The 18,967-nt window shown below is 39.1% G+C and overlaps 1 long non-coding RNA gene across 1 annotated transcript; it reads right to left on the bottom strand.

Moving 5' to 3' along the window:
- Positions 1 to 18,231: 18,231 nt before the first annotated feature.
- Positions 18,232 to 18,442, bottom strand: LOC119780611. The gene is made up of 2 exons (XR_005280425.1): positions 18,390 to 18,442; positions 18,232 to 18,319 (listed from the first exon to the last, which is right to left on the bottom strand). It is a non-coding gene; the product is annotated as an uncharacterized LOC119780611 (long non-coding RNA).
- Positions 18,443 to 18,967: the final 525 nt, after the last annotated feature.

The following is an 18,967-nucleotide window of genomic DNA, read 5'->3' as shown; positions in this document are numbered from 1 at the left end:
CAGTTTTATATGATAATATATTTAGGCACAGAAAATGTAACAGATTGGCCACTCAGATAAATTATATATTTTTATTTAATGTAAAGGTTTAGGAAAACAGTGATTTAAAGGTACACCTAGCTTTAGCTATATTGAGATAGGATTCTAATCTATGTCTTCAGATTTTTGGCACTGTGAAATATAAAAAAAAATTAACTATTGCACTGTTCTTTTTTAATTTCACTCTTTTGCTCTTTCCCCCCATGAAAACAATAGCACACTGTGAGCCCGGTAGTAAAATTGGCCTAGAACCGCTACTGGGTTTTATGCTCCATCACTTTAAACTAAATAAAAAGATTCACATTTCATTCTATTGGGTAGGTTTTAATGCTTTTAGTCCATTATTGTGGTTTGAAAAACTTTGTGTGGCTGCCACAAATTCTCCTGTTGGGTCAAAAGTTTGCATTGACTGCAGCTCATAATTTCAAACAGATTTAATAATTTTACATTCTGAGTTTTGTGTTATACATTACGTGACATGCTTTTTGTGGGCAGATACACTTTATACGTGAGACCTCTGGCCAGAAGTGAGCAGTGGGTAACTTTTTCCGCTATGTGCAAAATGTGGGGCAGAGAGCCTCCACTGCACATGGTCCTGGTCACAATCTACCTGGCAGCATTATGCTTTCTGAAGGTAAATGAAAGCAGATGAAGCTCAATATAGGGTAGTCCTGGAAAATAAAACCTGTGGGTAAATGTAAACAACTTTGAGAATGGAGCATAAAATGACAATACATAACATAACCGCTTCTTCACAAAACAGCAGAACATCTTAAGTCACAAAACAGGCAACTAACGGAGACTCTTCCTGACCACTACATTTATAACAATGCTTTGGAAAAATGTGGCAAGTAGCTCCTATTATTTCAATATTTAGTACTAAAAAAGCGATTTTGAATGAAGTTGTTTTATTTTGTAAAAATCTTGTATCTATTCACAAATTAAATTCTAAATTTAAAATGGAAACAGATTAAATTCAAATCTATGGTCAAACCATTTCAAAAATGCATATTGTGACCGACTATCAAATGCAACCTAAGTACAGATAAAAGTCCATTATCTGAGGCCATGAAAATATAGTTAGTGACTCACTGGTCAATTCAATTCAGTTTATTTCTATAACGCCAATTCACAACACATGTCATCTCAAGTCATTTTACAGACTCGAATAAAATCCCTCACACTAAGCATGCTTGTAACGACAGTGGAGAGGAAAAACTCCCTTTTAACAGAAAGAAACCTCCAGCAGAACCAGGCTCACTGTGAGCGGCTATTTGCCGAGACCGACTGGGGTTCAAGGAGACAGAAGCAGAGATGCAAAAGCCAACTGTTAAAGGTGGCCCCATCCAAGAAACATACAGCCAGGCAGACGAGCTCTGAGTCAGCTATCATGTCAGAGGATGAAGAGAGCCCATCCAGCTAGTCACAGTAAGAGAAACTGTACTTGACTGAAAAACAGGCCGACTTCCAACATCTATACACAAAGGTGTTGATGGCAGCAGCACAGCTGATATTTCTCTCCAGGATGAAGAGAGTCACTTATGATATTTGCAAGTTCTTTTCATGAATTTTGAAAAGAAAGGAATACTAGATACAGGTCTATAATTTTAATAAGTCATTTGGTTTTGTTCAAGACAATTTATCTCAAGTAAATAATTTACAAGGAAAGGAAACTGCAGGTATTTGGATTTAAATTAAACATTTTATTATTGCTGCCTTAAATGCCTGTATTAGAAATTTTTAATCATATTTTAAAGGAGGTGTCAAGTAACAAACTATAAATACTTGGTTACTGTACTTAAGTACATTTTTTAGGTACTGATTTTTCTTCCTACTTCTGACTTCTACTCATTACATTTTCACACAATTATCTGTACATTCTATTCTACATTTTTAAAATAAACGTTACTCATTACTCTTGGCTTTGGTTTAATGTTTATAAATATTTGCATTGGATGGCCCACATGATTTCACATCATGTGGGCCATCCAATGCAGATTATTGGTGCCATTCACATCTAGTGAAAACTACTCTAATTGGATGAATCATATAAAACAAACACTCATTGGTTAGCTATTCGTCAAATTTATGCTGACACCAAAGGAAATCATTAAAAGCAAGCAGGTGTTCTTCAAACTGCAATCGCGAATTATCTATGCCATGCTACAACATTGGATTTAGAAAAAGATTTTGAAATGTCTGAAAGGTCGGACGAAGGCGAGAGCGTATTGGGAGACAGAGACCAACAAGACCTCCCCCATCCTTGGCCCTATCTCAAATAATTTTTTTTATTTCATATAGCTGCATCTGGTTGTTTTTTTTTTAAGGTTACTTTATACTTTTTATACTTTAAGTAGTTTTTTGAGCACAACCTTTTCACTTTTACTTGAGTAAAGAGGTCAAGTTGATATTTCAACTTTTACTAGTGTTTTTAAACTGCAGTATCTATACGTCTACTTAGGTAACAAAGGTGTGTACTTTTGACACCACTGTATTTTAAATTGGGTAGAATTCAAAGGAAATACTTCAATAATTTGGAAGTTGTGGGTTTAGTTAAAGCTAAAAATAACAGTCCAAAAAGAGTTTGGGTTCTATGATTACCTTTATCAGGCCTTCTTTTCATAATAAATAGAATCTTATTTATAAAGAATCTCATAGAGTTATTCCTGCTAAGAGCTGTAGACAGCTTAGCAAAGCTATGAAAGTTTGGCAGCTTTATTACAAAGAAAACTTTAACTTTTGTTATTAGCCTTTACTAACGAAGTGAAATATATTGATTTTTTTTTTATGTGGGGCCATATTATACATTCTCATCTTCTAAGAATAATAATTAGAAACAATTAAATTAAATTACACACAAATAAGATATCCATTTAGCATGTACACACCAAAATAAAGGGATAATACAATTCTTGGTAAAAGCTATTTCTAACTACGCTTACATAATTTTCTCTTTCCATCACCAAGGGAAACAAAAGTGTTATGAAACTCTAATAACATCATGTTATGGTAATCTCTTGTATAATGTCACAAATGCTCAAAAGTGTCATTTATGCTTTACAGAAAGTTACTGTTGTGCTTCTAAGCCTGACCAAGAGTTAACAGCTGCTTGCAGAGAGCGACACATTCTCAATTATTATATTTTGCGATCAGTTCAAATATTGAGCCAACGTGGCTTTTATCATTTGTTGTGCTGTTGGAGTAAAACCTACTTACGCAGTGATAAGAGATATTTTTCTTCTGCTTTTCAGAAAGTGTGTCAGCTGATATTAGCTTGAGGTGAGAGCAAATCAGCTCCGAGTGCATTGCGGAAACTTTGACAAAGCAGGCGGATAATATTAGCAAGAAAGGTGAAAAATACAAACTTGAAACATGTTGAAAATTGATAATTCCAAAGATATCAAGAATTTTGTCAAAGCAAATGGTGTTCTGCATGAAATTGCAATTGTGGATGAAACTGAGCAATTCATTTGGGGAACCTAGGAAGACTTTCTTTAACGTGAGATGATCACAGGATAAGAAAATTACATCTCTTCAGATGAAATACTACTGTAGATAGCAGAGATAATTTTCCAGAGCAGGATACAGTAAAACAAATCATTTGCTCTGCCCAGATGGTCTGCATGAAATAACAGCTGTCAACAAAACTGAGGGAAACCAAAACTCCAAGGAAACGATTAATTCTCAATAAATTTGAACAAGAAAAAAATATTCAATTTGTCTGGCAAAATGTCTGACAGATATAACTTGGGACAAAACTGAAAGATTCAGACAGTGTAGACGATCCACAAAGTGAAACAATCCCAGAGAAAATGAATTTTGTTTATTAGAAATGCTTGAAGGCAGAGATCATTTCTACAAAGCAAAGGACAGTAATATAAATTGTAATGTTAATCCAACCATGTATTTTGTAAGTTTTCCAACTCATTCAATAACAGTTGGATTAATGCCAGTATTAACCTGAGCATCACTGGAATTTTTTTTTTGCATATGAAGGTTAAAGTTTTTGCAGGGACTCCATTTTCTGCACAACTACTGTATGCACCATCCAGGAAAATACTTTTTCCCTGAAGAAATTCACCAAGTTCGGATGAAAATTTCATAAGGCTGGTTAGATTAATGTGGTATTATCTGTGGGGTACACAGCTATGTCATGTGAAGGATGCCAGTTGGCTTCACTTTACATTTGGGAACTTGGTATCATCATTTCCCTACTGTAAGTCAGTGCAGTGGAACCACCTCTCTTCTTAACCGTTGGGTTGCTAAGGGGCCACATACAGGTCGGTGATATTTTCCATTGCATCTTGGAAAGAAAACAGTTTCACAACCACACTGTTGCTATAGTCCTTTATCTTGAATGTTAAAGCAAGGGAAAGTTCACATGGTCGTTCAGCAATCCATAAAACTCTACCAGCTTACTAAGTGCATCCAGGTTAAAGTCATTGAGGAGCAAAGCTGTTTAAAGTAAGAGCAGGCTAGATTAGCTATTTTAACATGGGTGGTTCCAACCAGAGGTAAACAGGGGCCAGTGCCCCTGTAAAACTGTTGGGATCTGGAGATCTGCCACCTTCCTCCAGCAGAGGGCGCCCTGGGTCTCCTGAGCTGAAGCCACCTGCACACCTGAGGCTGATCATCCCATCAGGAGACCAGCTTTATAAGCAGCGGCTTGACTTCCCTTCAGTGCCAGAGTGTTAGACCAGTTATGGTTAGCAGAACCTGAGCCAAGCCTGCACAGCTGAATCTCTCATTACTCAGAGGAGTAACCTAGAATCCTAACCAGTCTTTGTCCTCTCTGCTTCTTAGGAAGACCTGATTGAAGCCTGGAGCTCTGGAGGAGCTCATTTTTGGAAACCTGCCTGCCTGCCCTGAGAAGCCAAACCTGAAGAATCTCAGTCTGCATCTGCCTGCCAGTTCTCAGGAGAGAACTTGGAGAAACACTCAAGGTCTGAACCTCACTAGTCTGAAGCAAAGCTCTGCCGCTGCTAAGCTCTCTGCTGAACCCTCAGTCTCTGCACCCAACTGGTTCCCTCTCTCCACCGCTCAGCCTGAATCACATCAGGTACAACTCAATATCAGACTCTGTCAAGAGTACCCAGCTTCCTGGCTAACCAAACTGTCCCTCTCTGCAGAGAACCCTGTGAATCCAGTCCTGGACCTGGACCCGCATCAGTGCAAACTAATTATCTTGTGCTTTCTTTCAATAAACTGTTGAAATTTTTAACCAGTCTCCGTGGTGTTCTGCATTTGGGTTTAACTCCTAAGACCCAACATGACAAAAACTGGTCCTTAGCCCTGTTATGGCCAGGGCCTAAAGTTTATTTTTTGGCCACTAGCCCCAAAGGAAGGTGGATTTCACAATCCAAGTTAAAAGTACATTAAACGTTTTCTTTTCTAGCCATTTTTTATGCCTAAAATAAAAGGCTTTGAAATAGTTCATGAACTTCTACAGAATATACTAGAAAGTTGTATCGGTTTATTAAAAAACTTACTATCATTCCAAACTTTGAAAAGCACCATTTAGTGTCTATTCTCCACTTATCTGAAATAAACTTCCAAAAGATTATAAAAATACTGAAAAACCTTCTTTTAAGTAATAGTTACAAACCCATTTGTTTAGAGCTGCCTGACTGTTAAAGTCATATCATTAATTTCACTATGTGGTCCACCTGTTTATTTGCGTTACTATCTATTTTTATGATGCTTTTATGTTTTCTTCCTTTTCTTCTGCTTTTATTTTCTTTCTATTTTATTCTTTAATACATTTAAAGCACTTTCAATTGTCTTTGTACTGAATTGTGCATTATAAATAACCTTGACTTTTCATTTATTACCCCATTTATACTACCTTTGAAAAACCGATCCATGCCGAGACTGGTCCGAGCTCAGATCAGTTAACCAGTCCACGCTTGTTTCTGACAACCGTTTACACATCACGGTATCTCGGTTCCTCGACTCCTCACCTCCTAGTGGTGATCTGTGGTATTACTGCCAGTACTGAAGGAGGAAATCAAGCAGTTGGTGGCGGTAATTCACCAAAAGTTGTTTGCCAACCACCATAAAACACAAGAAGAAGAAGACGAGGAAGCAGGGAATCAAGCAAATCAAAATGGCGGCACCCGTCACATTCAGAAAGTTATGCTTGATTACTATTGCTGTACTTCGGTGTTTGCGGAGGGTCAGGCGAAGACGGCAACCTTTCGTGGATGTTTAGAGTTGTTTATAGTTGTTCTTCTTTTGTTTTGTGTTGGTTGGCAAGCAACTTCCGGAGGGGCATTACCGCCAACTACTGGAATGGAGTGTGGATTGCGATGTGCAGCCAGACAGAGATGACCCGTTCTGCTCATGCGCTCTTGTTATCAGAGAACCGAGCCAGGGAAAAACCGAGTCGAGCCCACCTCTGGAACTGGTCTGCAGTTAGCTCGGTTTGGTTGTGTCTATTTTGGTTCAGTTCAGTCTGCTTTGCATTTACACATGATAAGTTATCTCAGTTACTGAGTTCAGACCGGTCTCAGCACGGTTTTCCAAGGGTAGTGTAAATGGGGTATAAGACTACACCTACTTAATATTATGTCTGACCTATTGTGACTAACATTTAGAATAGAAAATGACAGAAACAGAAATGCAAACAGCCAGTAATCTCACTGACGGTCTTATTTATTTAGCTAACATCCAGCTTCAAGTCTGATTAACTGTATCACTGTTGCTTTGTTAATGTTTGTATCCTGGTTTAACTCTTTTCTCACATTTTTTAGATATTTACATTCTGTAAATGGTATTTTTTTTTACTTTGTACATATAAGTCTATTTCCCTTCTACCACTTGTTGTTGTATTTGGACTGACTCACTGTGTCTCAGAGTGACCAAGATGGATCTTAAACCTGATTGTCTTGATGGTTAGCTGTCCCTAAATAAGCAGCTCATAATGGAACTGACCAAAATCCATCTTGTTTCCCTCCCTTGGAACAACAACAAGCTAAGCACCTCATCATTTCATGGGTAACTTTGCCTCGGCGAGGTAAGACTTAGTAGTTAGATGTTGACTGGCTTATTAAAGGAGCTACGGAAACTATTTATGCTGAGGTTTATGATAAACATTCAAAATGTGTATCTTTGATGTTTCAATTTCATCTCCGTAAGGTTGTTTTTTTGTCTTCATGTTTGTGTTTCACTTGTTTGTCTCTGTTCACGTTTCTGCCAGTCCGGACTTACTGTGTTATGAATTGCCACTTGATTGCGTGTGTGTTTGGTCTGTGATCCAAAACTATTTACGACCAGTTTTTAGGCTGTTCCTGGCCTGTGGTTACTATCATAAGTCGTTGCTTATGTACCAGGGTTAGTCTGATTGCAGTAGCGTGTTTGCGGCCTGTTGGCTAGCTTTTGCTGTTTTATTAAGAAAATAAAGCACCTTTCCATTTTAAATTGTAGTCGTATTGTGATTATTGAAACAGCAGTGACTGATTGCCTAAAAGTTACCTACCTAACTTTTGGTAAACAACTTGGATAGATAGAGAGAAATATTTTCCTTTTTGTTAATGATTAGTAACTCTGCTTAATTTATAAAACAGGTTATTGACATTTATTAATGGTGAAGACATCTTGGATTTAAACAGCCAGTTCAGGATGTCCAGCCAAAAAAGTAAGCGGTTAATAACACCTAGTAATTGAGCAAATTGTTAGTTATAATCATTTAACTAAAGATAATTACTTGGTCTTACCAACCACTTGAATGCCATATATTCTAACTATAGCTATCAGTTCTAGTTAAAAATATATGAATAATCTGCTGGTAAAATTGCACAACACCCCATGTAAGGGATTATCATCCAAAAATTAGTCGAAGAGGGGAGAACACGGGTCTTTTCGACGCGCTGAATCCAAGGAGGACACATAAAGCTTTACTGCAGGTAGGAATGTTTATTGTACCCTTTTTCTGTGTAGCATTGTGCAATAGATAGACTTACAGACCTTGCGTTCAACAGAAATATTGGCACCTTGCCTTAGCCTCTCTCTGTATCAAACAAACAAACAGAACCCTAAGCAGATCCACGTGATATTCAATAGACAATCCTTCAGTTCCAGATACATGCCAACACCCCCTTTCAGCTCCACCCACCCACACACATCCATACATACCTCTAAAGCCGGGCGTACACTGTGCAATTTTTTTTAATCGTTGCACGCAGCTACAGCTACTGTAATGTACGACTAACCACAGCATTTAGTTGTACAGTGTGAGTTCACAGCTCACAATTTATTTTCTGCCCCACGCTCTCATGCGATCTACCTGCTCACACTGTATTACCAAAAACCATGTCGGACTGAGCTCCCCAGTGAGATGGAGATGCTCTGACCCGTCTATCTGAAAGCCAAACAAATAGAAGGGGAATATTAAGCTCACTAGAGTGAAATGTGCTGCTTGGCAATTTGTGCAATTCTGTGCTAAAAGCCCTGAAAAGAAAAGGTGACGACATATTTAGAAAAAAAGACATGGCTGAGCAAACGTGGCTACTACGTTCTCTCACTTTTACAGACAGAACTGCATTTCACTCATTCCATCCCTGCCACACTTCTGTGTTTACATCTGAGAGCAAGAATAAAAAGAACAATCCTTCTTTGCGCATGGGCTCTGAACGATTTGCCCATGACGGTCGGGAGAAAATCAAACATTATATTAATATTAAATCTGCTTCCCAGAAAAGTTGGTGAAAGAAAGAAACGAGTGTTGCTTCTTTAAAGATACAAATCTTATCATATCACTGTGGATTTACCGTAGTGCTGTAATGATATGACTATTATAGAGAAGTTTTATGGAAGAGGGATCTCTTAGTAAGTTCACGTCATTTTTGCCATGGTTCAGTTGAAAATGCCTTAAAGGCTCTGAGTGGGAGCTGTCAGCAGGACCTTCCTCAGTAGTTACACCACAGAGTACCTTACAAATAAACATTTTACATGCACACACCTTTAACACATAGGCATCCATATACACATGACGACAAGAGTCATACACAGACGCTATCAAGACATCACTGATGCACACGCCAAATAGTTACAGATGCACAGGACACGTGTTTGTTCTTTCTGTGCTAGCGTGTGCACACAGATCTACTCTTATATTAAAGTATGCTATAAAAACCCCAGAAAGGATGTGGAGATCTGGGAAGACTGTACGAATTGTGTTAAGATTATGTTCCATTGCATTGTATTGAGAATAAATCTGCTTTCCTGAGAAGACGGCGAAAGAAAGTAGTGCTGCTGTTTTTTTTTATTTTGTTTTTTTGTAAATAGAATTACCTACTACAATGGCAGAAAATGCAGGATGAGGTAGAGGAGTAGCAACAATCTTTGATCAGCCATTAATCTTAAATCAATTACCAACTACAGTTGTTTTAAAACGGGTCAAAGCAGGTTAAAATCCACTCAATTTGTTCTATCTAAGTGTGCTTACATGCAACAGTGTTTCCAAGGCTATAGAAAGGAAGAGAGAAAGCATTGTAATGATGTATATATTATCCAATAAAACACTACATGCTGTATGGGAAAGAAAGGAATAGCATGATCAGTCCTGGAATAATAAAAACATTCAGCATGAGCTCTTGTAGATATATCATGGATGCAGAACAATTCCCAGTTGTTTGAGGGAGGGAAGGCGCTTGCGTTAGTCAAATTGTTGCGTGCTAACATTGAGAAGACTGATTAAGTCATCATGATTCTATATTGGTTTGTAGCCATAAGTGGTGGTTCATTTTCTTGTTGCTACAACAAAATAAGAATGACAAACCACATGATGTAAAACAGTTCAAATCCAGGAACTTGCCAGTGGCCCAGTTTTATCTTGTGTTTCAGACAATGGCAGTGGAAGGGGATGCCTTTGTTGGGGGTGTTAAGACCCCCTCTGCCTTCTCTGTGTGCCAATCACACAGGCCCTGGATTTGCACTAAACATTTGGTAGAAAAAAAGCATACCTATGAAACTGCTGCTCCCTTATGTGTGCTTGGACTGGTCAGATTACAAGCTGTGTGTTACTGCTAAAAATGTACTGTCAACAACTGACAGGGACATGTGACAAAATAACAGCCTTATATCTCCTCCGACATCACCTAACAGAGTCAAAAGCAAAAGAGGTCTAAAAATAATATTTGGGCACAGGCAACATCACCATTGTTTAACTACCTGCTGGGGCAGAATGACAGCACTAGAATGTTGTTCATTACTTCAACAGGACTACAGGGTACACAGCCCATTATAGAGCCACGGCTGCACAGCCAAACAGAGAGTGGGTACAAGTGACTGTGTGCACAGGAACTGATGGAAGCAACCTAACCCAGGCAGATGCTGGCAGTTAGAAATGAATGCTGACCAGACACAGAACTGTCTTCTTATAAGTAACAGCTATGTACTTAAAATTACCACAGAAAAAACATTTATGGAGGTTTACTCTAAAGCATCTCCACATTCCTTATGATGAACAGAGAGGGTTTTATCTAAGCTAAATCACCGACGCATTTAAAGTAGCTAAACCAGGGCTAGTCCAAGATAAGCAAACTAAGCTACTGCTGAGTGCCCCAGGGTATCTAGGATGCCCCAATGTCAAATACTTGTTGTATATATAACAACTTCCATATAAATGGAGTAAAAATAAAATATATAATTTCATGGAAGTATTGTAAATGTTTACATCAATTCCATCTGACCTTTATCATGTTAAAATCATTTAAAACAAAACAAAAATCATCTTCGGACCAGGTTGATACAAAGACAGGGAAAGATCAGTGTGAATTTCTCATAGAACTAAGTAGTGATAAGGGTGCATTGGCTTCAGAGATGGCAAAGATTTCAGACATCCTATCCACCTTATTTTCAATTAAAATACACACACATTTTAAGTGATAAGTGATATTTATGTAAGATTTCTGTCACTTACATTTCCTGTTACTGACCAGCTAATGCAAAACTTTCCTGTCGTAGCTAATACAGAGGGACTTGTTACCCAAACTCGTCATTATGGCTTTGAGAAAGATCCGGATCATTTGTATGGTTAGAGGTTGTCATTATAACTGGCATAAAAGGAAAGTTTACATGGAACAGGAGTGTTATAATCATTGACCCCGTACAAGAGCTGAATGTAGAACTGAGGCACCCTACAACCTGAATTCCCCATTGAAGAATGAGGAATCTCTATGCATGTGGTTAAAAGCTATAAATCTGAAGGAACCACCAAAGCGACCGTAAAACAGACCAGTAGGGGTGTGCTTCAGTGGCGCAGTGGTCAAATGGTCAAGCACGACCCATGTATGGAGGCCTTAGCCCTCGACGTGGCTGTCCTGGATTCAAATCTGGCCTGTGGTCCTTTGCCGCATGTCTCTCCCCCTCTCTCAACTATTTCCTGTAAGCCCACTGTATAGAAAAACAAATGACTAGTGCCATAAAAACCTAAAAAAAAACAAGCAAAACAGACCTGTAAAGTTATGAGATGTATGCAAGTGCTTAACCATTTAAAACCATGTAAGTAAGAACTAAAATATTATCTGTTGTATTGTACTTGTGTGTGGATGGAGATTAAAGAAAGCCAGAGGAGCAGGAGTGTGACATAAGAAAACTAAGAGTAAAAAAAGTTACACAAGGGAGTAGTTGAATTAGAATTTAGAAAATTTTGGCGAGTCAGCGGAATACTTGTACTTGACCTTGTATGGAAATTCCTAAATGACAATATGGATAATAATAAACAAAAAAGAAGCAAAAGATTTTGGAATCAAAACTAAAACATCTACAAATCATGATGGCTTTAGCGCAATAAGGTCAGCTCACTAGTGTTGTTAAAATAGCTAAAGCTGAATAAATTAAATTCATGAATTGTTCTCATCCACCTGTTTATGAAATTTCTTATTGTTCTTAAGTTTATATATCCACTGGTAACATTACTCAAAAAGATAAGGCTATTCTTTAGTCCTACTAAGACAAAGGTTTAAATTCTGAATCAGCCTGTCAATCTATACCATGATGGTTTTCACTCATTGCTCATAATTTCCTTTTACAAAGCTCTTCTTGTTAACCGAAATGAAAGCTGCTTTTAAGCCTGATTCCATAAGAAATATATGCAAATCTGTTTCCAGTAAATGTTGGCTGTTCCTTACCTGACACCAGGAGCTTTTTGTCTGGCTCTGAATGTGTTGTTATTAAGTTTTTTATACTTTCATCATATGCTATGTAAAATAATCCCTTATACTTTCTAGCTTAATAATGAGAGGACAAGAACTTTAAAGTAAATTATGTAAAAGTTTTTTTTTTACAAAACAGCAAGAAGTCATCAGAGTGTTTAGTTTGTGGGACATTTGTGTGGTTATGATTATAAAACTATGAAAAGATCGAAAGTATGTAATAAACCAACAACAGCTAACACTCTTTGAAACACAATGGTCCATAATTTAAGAGCCTCCCATCCCTGAGTAAATGTGGATGTAGAGAATCACTTTTCAGAAATGAAGTATCAGTGTTACAGTACCAGCTTGGTTTTAACTTGATAACATCAAAATTGTTAGGTAGACTGGAGTCTGTGCTTAAATCAAGTCTTAATTTTTCTTTTTGCAAATAAGATGTGAACTAAGACTCAGTATCAAACTTGATTCCTAATGTTTGCCTGGCAGGTAAACACCACTTGGACTCCAGTTGACAGATTACAGTGAATGTTTCCAGCAGAGTACAATCCCTCTGGTATTTGTGACATAAGAAGCTGATTGGAATGTCTTGGGCTTTAACGATGTATCTTTCTTGAGCTTGTATGGTGAGTTATTTTAACTCTTTGCAAATAAAATACTATAATTTACTCTAGACATTTTTATAGGGAATGCTTAAAGTTGTAGGAAAGTGGCTGTTCCAACCGTTGCACTTTCGAATTCTCCCGAGTGGTGCCTGACTTTACATGAGTGAATAAAGTGAATGTGATTGGTCGTTTATCAAGGCGGCAGGATTCATTTGGTGGAAGATTCGCAAGCATGTTTGGTAGTGTTTTGTCGGAAGCATCTTGCTAACCAGTTAGAAACTTAGTGCTAGTAGGTTCCTAAAGGGAAATTACATTGAGACCAAGTAGCACTTCGCAACGACACTGTCAAGGAACACTATGGCCAGCGTAAATACAGGTGCTGGTCATAAAATTAGAATATCATGAAAAAGTAGATTGATTTCAGTAATTCCATTTAAAAAGTGAAACTTGTATATTATATTCATACATTACATACAAACTCATATATTTCAGATGTTTATTTTGTTTAATTTTGATGATTACAAATGACAACAAATAAAAATCTCAAATTCATCATATCAGAAAATTAGAATATTGTGAAAAGGTTCAAAATTGATGGCCCCTGGTGCCACACTCTAATCAGCTAATTAACTCAAACCACCTGCAAAAGCCTTTAAATGGTCTTTCAGTCTAGTTCTATAGGCTACACAATCATGGGGAAGACTGCTGACTTGACAGTTGTCCAAAAGACGACCATCGACACCTTGCACAAGGAGGGCAAGACACAAAAGGTCATCGCTAAAGAGGCTGGCTGTTCACAGAGCTCAGTGTCCAAGCACATTAATAGAGAGGCGAAGGGAAGGAAAAGATGTGGTCGAAAAAAGTGTACAAGCAAGAGAGATAACCGCACCCTGGAGAGGATTGTGAAACAAAACCCATTCAAAAATGTGGGGGAGATTCACAAAGAGTGGACTGCAGCTGGAGTGAGTGCTTCAAGAACCACCACACACAGACGTATGAAAGACATGGGTTTCTGCTGTCGCATTCCTTGTGTCAAGCCACTCTTGAACCACAGACAGCGTCAGAAGCGTCTTGCCTGGGCTAAAGAGAAACAGGACTGGACTGCTGGTGAGTGGTCCAAAGTCATGTTCTCTGATGAAAGTAAATTTTGCATTTCCTTTGGAAATCAAGGTCCCAGAGTCTGGAGGAAAAGAAGAGAGGCACTTCATCCACGTTGCTTGAAGTCCAGTGTAAAGTTTCCACAGTCAGTGATGGTTTGGGGTGCCATGTCATCTGCTGGTGTTGGTCCATTGTGTTTTCTGAGGTCCAGGGTCAACGCAGCCACATACCAGGAAGTTTTAGAGCACTTCATGCTTCCTGCAGCTGACCAACTTTTTGGAGATGCAGATTTCATTTTCCAACAGGACTTGGCACCTGCACACAGTGCCAAAGCTACCAGTACCTGGTTGAAGGACCATGGTATCCCTGTTCTTAATTGGCCAGCAAACTCTCCTGACCTTAACCCCATAGAAAATCTATGGGGTATTGTGAAGAAGAAGATGCAATACACCAGACCCAACAATTCAGAAGAGCTAAAAGCCACTATTAGAGCAACCTGGGCTATCATAACACCTGAGCAGTGCCACAGACTGATCGACTCCATGCCACGCCGCATTGCTGCAGTAATACAGGCCAAAGGAGGCCCAACTAAATACTGAGTGCTGTACATGCTCATACTTTTCATGTTCATACTTTTCAGTTGGCCAACATTTCTATAAATCCTTTGTTTTTATTGGTCTTCAGTAATATTCTAATTTTCTGATATGATGAATTTGAGATTTTCATTTGTTGTCATTTGTAATCATCAAAATTAAACAAAATAAACATCTGAAATATATGAGTTTGTATGTAATGTATGAATATAATATACAAGTTTCACTTTTTAAATGGAATTACTGAAATCAATCTACTTTTTCATGATATTCTAATTTTATGACCAGCACCTGTATGCAAGATGAGGAGAGTTTTGTGTTGGAGTTTGTGGATGAGTCTCCTCCGTCATACATTTTTTATTTAGAGGAAAGTGGGGACAAAAATGTTGTGGAAGAGGACGCCAGGATGACAGGTTTGTTTGGTGTAGAAGGCTTACAGCCATACGTTTGAGCCCTTGCCTCGCAACGCTGCCAGTTCTGTTAGCTCTATGCCTGCCGAAGACACAGACATCCATCCCTGTGAACACTGGGACATAACTCAGTGGTAAAGTAAATTATTCTTATCTCTTATTTCAAATGTATATATTAACTGTGACATAGAAATCAAGACGCTATGACCCAAAAAATTTGGTGTTCAGGCTGATGTACAACTAACTGGCCTGCATAATATTACGAAAAAAACCCCAGAGATTTTAAGAAGGGATTTCTTTTTTAAATACAAATTTTCATTTTTTCAGGACAATAACACCTGATAAAGAGTACATTTACACTCACCGGCCACTTTATTAGGTACACCTGTCCAACTGCTCGTTAACACTTCATTTCTAAGCAGCCAATCACATGGCGGCAACTCAGTGCATTTAGGCATGTAGACATGGTCAAGACAATCTCCTGCAGTTCAAAACGAGCATCAGTATGGGGAAGAAAGGTGATTTGAATGACTTTGAACGTGGCATGATTGTTGGTGGCAGAAGGGCTAGTCTGAGTATTTTAGAAACTGCTGATCTACTGGGATTTTCACGCACAACCCTCTCTAGGGTTTACAGAGAATGGTCCGAAAATGAAAAAACATCCAGTGAGCGGCAGTTCTGTGGGTGGAAATGCCTTGTTGATGCCAGAGGTCAGAGGAGAATGGCCAGACTGGTTCGAGCTGATAGAAGGGCAACAGTGACTCAAATAACCACCCATTACAACCAAGGTGGGCAGAAGAGCATCTCTGAACGCACAGTACGTCGAACTTTGAGGCAGATGGGCTACAGCAGCAGAAGACCACACCGGGTGCCACTCCTTTCAGCTAAGAACAGGAAACTGAGGCTACAATTTGCACAAGCTCATCGAAATTGGACAATAGAAGATTGGAAAAACGTTGACTGGTCTGATGAGTCTTGATTTCTGCTGCGACATTCGGATGGTAGGGTCAGAATTTGGCGTCTACAACATGAAAGCATGGATCCATCCTGCCTTGTATCAACGGTTCAGGCTGGTAGTGGTGGTGTCATGGTGTGGGGAAAATTTTCTTGGCACTCTTTGGGCCCCTTGGTACCAATTGAGCATCGTTGCAACGCCACAGCCTACCTGAGTATTGTTGCTGACCATGTCCATCCCTTTTTGACCACAATGTACCCAACTTCTGATGGCTACTTTCAGCAGGATAATGCGCCATGTCATAAAGCTGGAATCATCTCAGACTGGTTTCTTGAACATGACAATGAGTTCACTGTACTCAAATGGCCTTCACAGTCACCAGATCTCAATCCAATAGAGCATCTTTGGGATGTGGTGGAACGGGAGATTCGCATCATGGATGTGCAGCCGACAAATCTGCGGCAACTGTGTGATGCCATCATGTCAATATGGACCAAACTCCCTGAGGAATGCTTCCAGCACCTTGTTGAATCTATGCCACGAAGAATTGAGGCAGTTCTGAAGGCAAAAGGGGGTCCAACCCGTTACTAGCATGGGGTACCTAATAAAGTGGCCGGTGAGTGTATATACATATTTAAGCAGGAATGATTTGACATTTAAATATGACTTCCCTACAACTTTGAGAAATATTTAAACTGTCTTATTTGTGTGGTCAGGCATAGGCCTTTTGTATAGGTTTTATGTAAAAGTAAGTAGTTTAGTGTAATTCTGGCTTAAGTACATCCATCCACCCATCCATTTTCCATCACGCTTATCCCATGTGGGGTCACAAGGGGTGCTGGTGCCTATCTCTAGCTGTCTACGGCCGAGAGCGCGGTACACCCTAGACAGGTCAACAGTCCATCTCAGAGACTTACAGTGAATGGTATTTCCAGGCAGTCTCCCATCCAAGTACTAACTAGGCCCAACCCTTCCTAGCTTCCGATGTGAGACGAGATCGGGCGTGTTTAAAAAAAAAAAAAGTTTTTATTATCAAAAGTACAAAGAATTTAAAACACAATCACATTAAATAAAACAAACATGAAACATATGGTTTAAAGGAATTATATATCACAGAAAATCAACAACCAAGTAATCATTGTAAACAGAAAAGAAAGAACAATCAGATACAAAAAATCCTCAAACTCAGAAACGGGCAGAAACAAACTATGGACATTACTTTTACAAAATACTTTTAAAATTGCTCACCACATTAATCCATTTATTCTCAAAGTGCATGAAATTCCGTCTTTTCCAAATACCCGTTCAATGAATGTCGAAAATATTCCCAAAAACAAATAAAATATCCCAGTTTATGAGTTCGCTTTTAACAGACCAATGAGTGCTAAGCTTTCTCAGAAAATAAAATAAATTAACCAAACAGGGGCCTTCTAAAAACATATGAATGTGTGTTACTGGATGAGTATTACAAAGATCAGTTTCTGTTTGCAGATTTATTGATTTGACCAATAATAACAGTGAAAATCCTGTTGTGTCTAATCCTGAAGTCTAGATAATCTGATCTATGGCAGTTATATTTGATCTTTAAATTTTGCCAGATATTAACTCTTGAGGACTGGCCAACGCTCGGTCCACATCCCCATAAAGTTTGGGAGTTTGTGCACTATTCAATAACGCATACAGCATTCTGGTCTTATATTCACTTAATTTTAACCCTGTGAGGATTACACAGATTACAGGAAAGATTTCTTACATCATACTCTCCTTTTCTGCTAAGGAGAGCCATTCTGACAGAATGGACTCAACCAACTCGGAATACATGTTTTTGATTTTTCTTCTGGAAAAGGAATAATCCACCACTAGGACAGCATCAACAACTGCCTGTAGAGGGGGGAGACCTGGAACAACCTCATATAGCATGTCCCTGACTTGATTCAAACCTGCCTCCCTGAGAACAGGGAATTGCAGAAAAGGCTTATTTATCCTAGCAATATATTTGCTTAAAAGAAGCGGCATGTTCAGAACCTGCTCCCTATAAAGCACCTTAACGTTAACCTCTTTCAGAAAATCAGCCAGGCGAACAGGACATCCCAATAAAAACCTGGAACGGAGTCAAGCTTAAGCCGTGTAAGAAACATGAAAAATGACAATAAGGCAAACTTTCCTCCAGACCTCAAGGTCCACCAGTTTCAATCCTCCATGCCTATAATCACTGCAAAGTGTAGGTAATGCCAGCTCTGGATTCCCTCCCTTCCATAGAAACCTCCTGGTAATAGCCTTCAAATCCTTCATAACCCATTCTGGACACCTTATGACCCTAAACTGTCATGATTGGCTTCAGAGACTTAACCCACATGCAGAACACCACTGGAAGCAGAGTAAAAGTTTAACAGAGTTTATTGAATGGTTTTCACAGAGAGAACATGAACTGGTTTAGGCACAGGTCCGGGGCTGGAATCACTGATGTCTGCAGAGACGGATAGTTTGATTAGCCAGGCAGTCAGATGGTTTGTCGAGTTGATTAATTCAGAATATACCTTGAAGAGGTCCAGACAGATTCTTTGTGAGGGAGGGAACCGGTTGGGTCCAGAGACTGTTGGTTCAGCAGAGTGCTCAGCAGCAGCAGCGTCTAGCTTCTGACTTGTGAGTGGCAGACCTTGGTTTGAGTTTCCAGCTCTTCCTTGAGAGCAGCAAGAGGAGTCCAGATTGAAGTCTTCAGGTTTGGCTTCCTTGGGCAGGCAGGCAGTTTTACAGGCAAAGCTCATCCAGAGCTTTAGACTTTAGACGGGTTCCTGTGAGCAAGAAGACAGAGGCAGGTTAGAATCAGGTTTCTCTCTAGAGACAACTAAGATTCTTTCAGAATAACAGAGGCTCAGGTTCGCTAACCAAACTTGGTCAACACTGCGGCGTTGAAGGAAGGTCTGGCTGCTGCTTATGAAGGAAGGTCTCCTGATGGGCTGATGAGCATCAGGTGTGCTGGAGGCTCCAGCCCAGGAGACCCACAGCGCACTCTGCTGGAGAAAGGTGGTAAATCTCCAGATCCCAACATAAACAGATAATTACATTTTGAGTATATGAGACTATTCAGGACTGAAACTTTACCCCTGAGCACCAA

This window comes from Cyprinodon tularosa, unplaced genomic scaffold (genome assembly GCF_016077235.1).
Source record: "Cyprinodon tularosa strain WSP-4 unplaced genomic scaffold, ASM1607723v1 ctg163, whole genome shotgun sequence".
In the NCBI taxonomy this organism is placed as follows: domain Eukaryota; kingdom Metazoa; phylum Chordata; class Actinopteri; order Cyprinodontiformes; family Cyprinodontidae; genus Cyprinodon; species Cyprinodon tularosa.
Note: the sequence above shows the minus strand (reverse complement) of the source record. Positions and strands in the feature narration are given on the sequence as shown.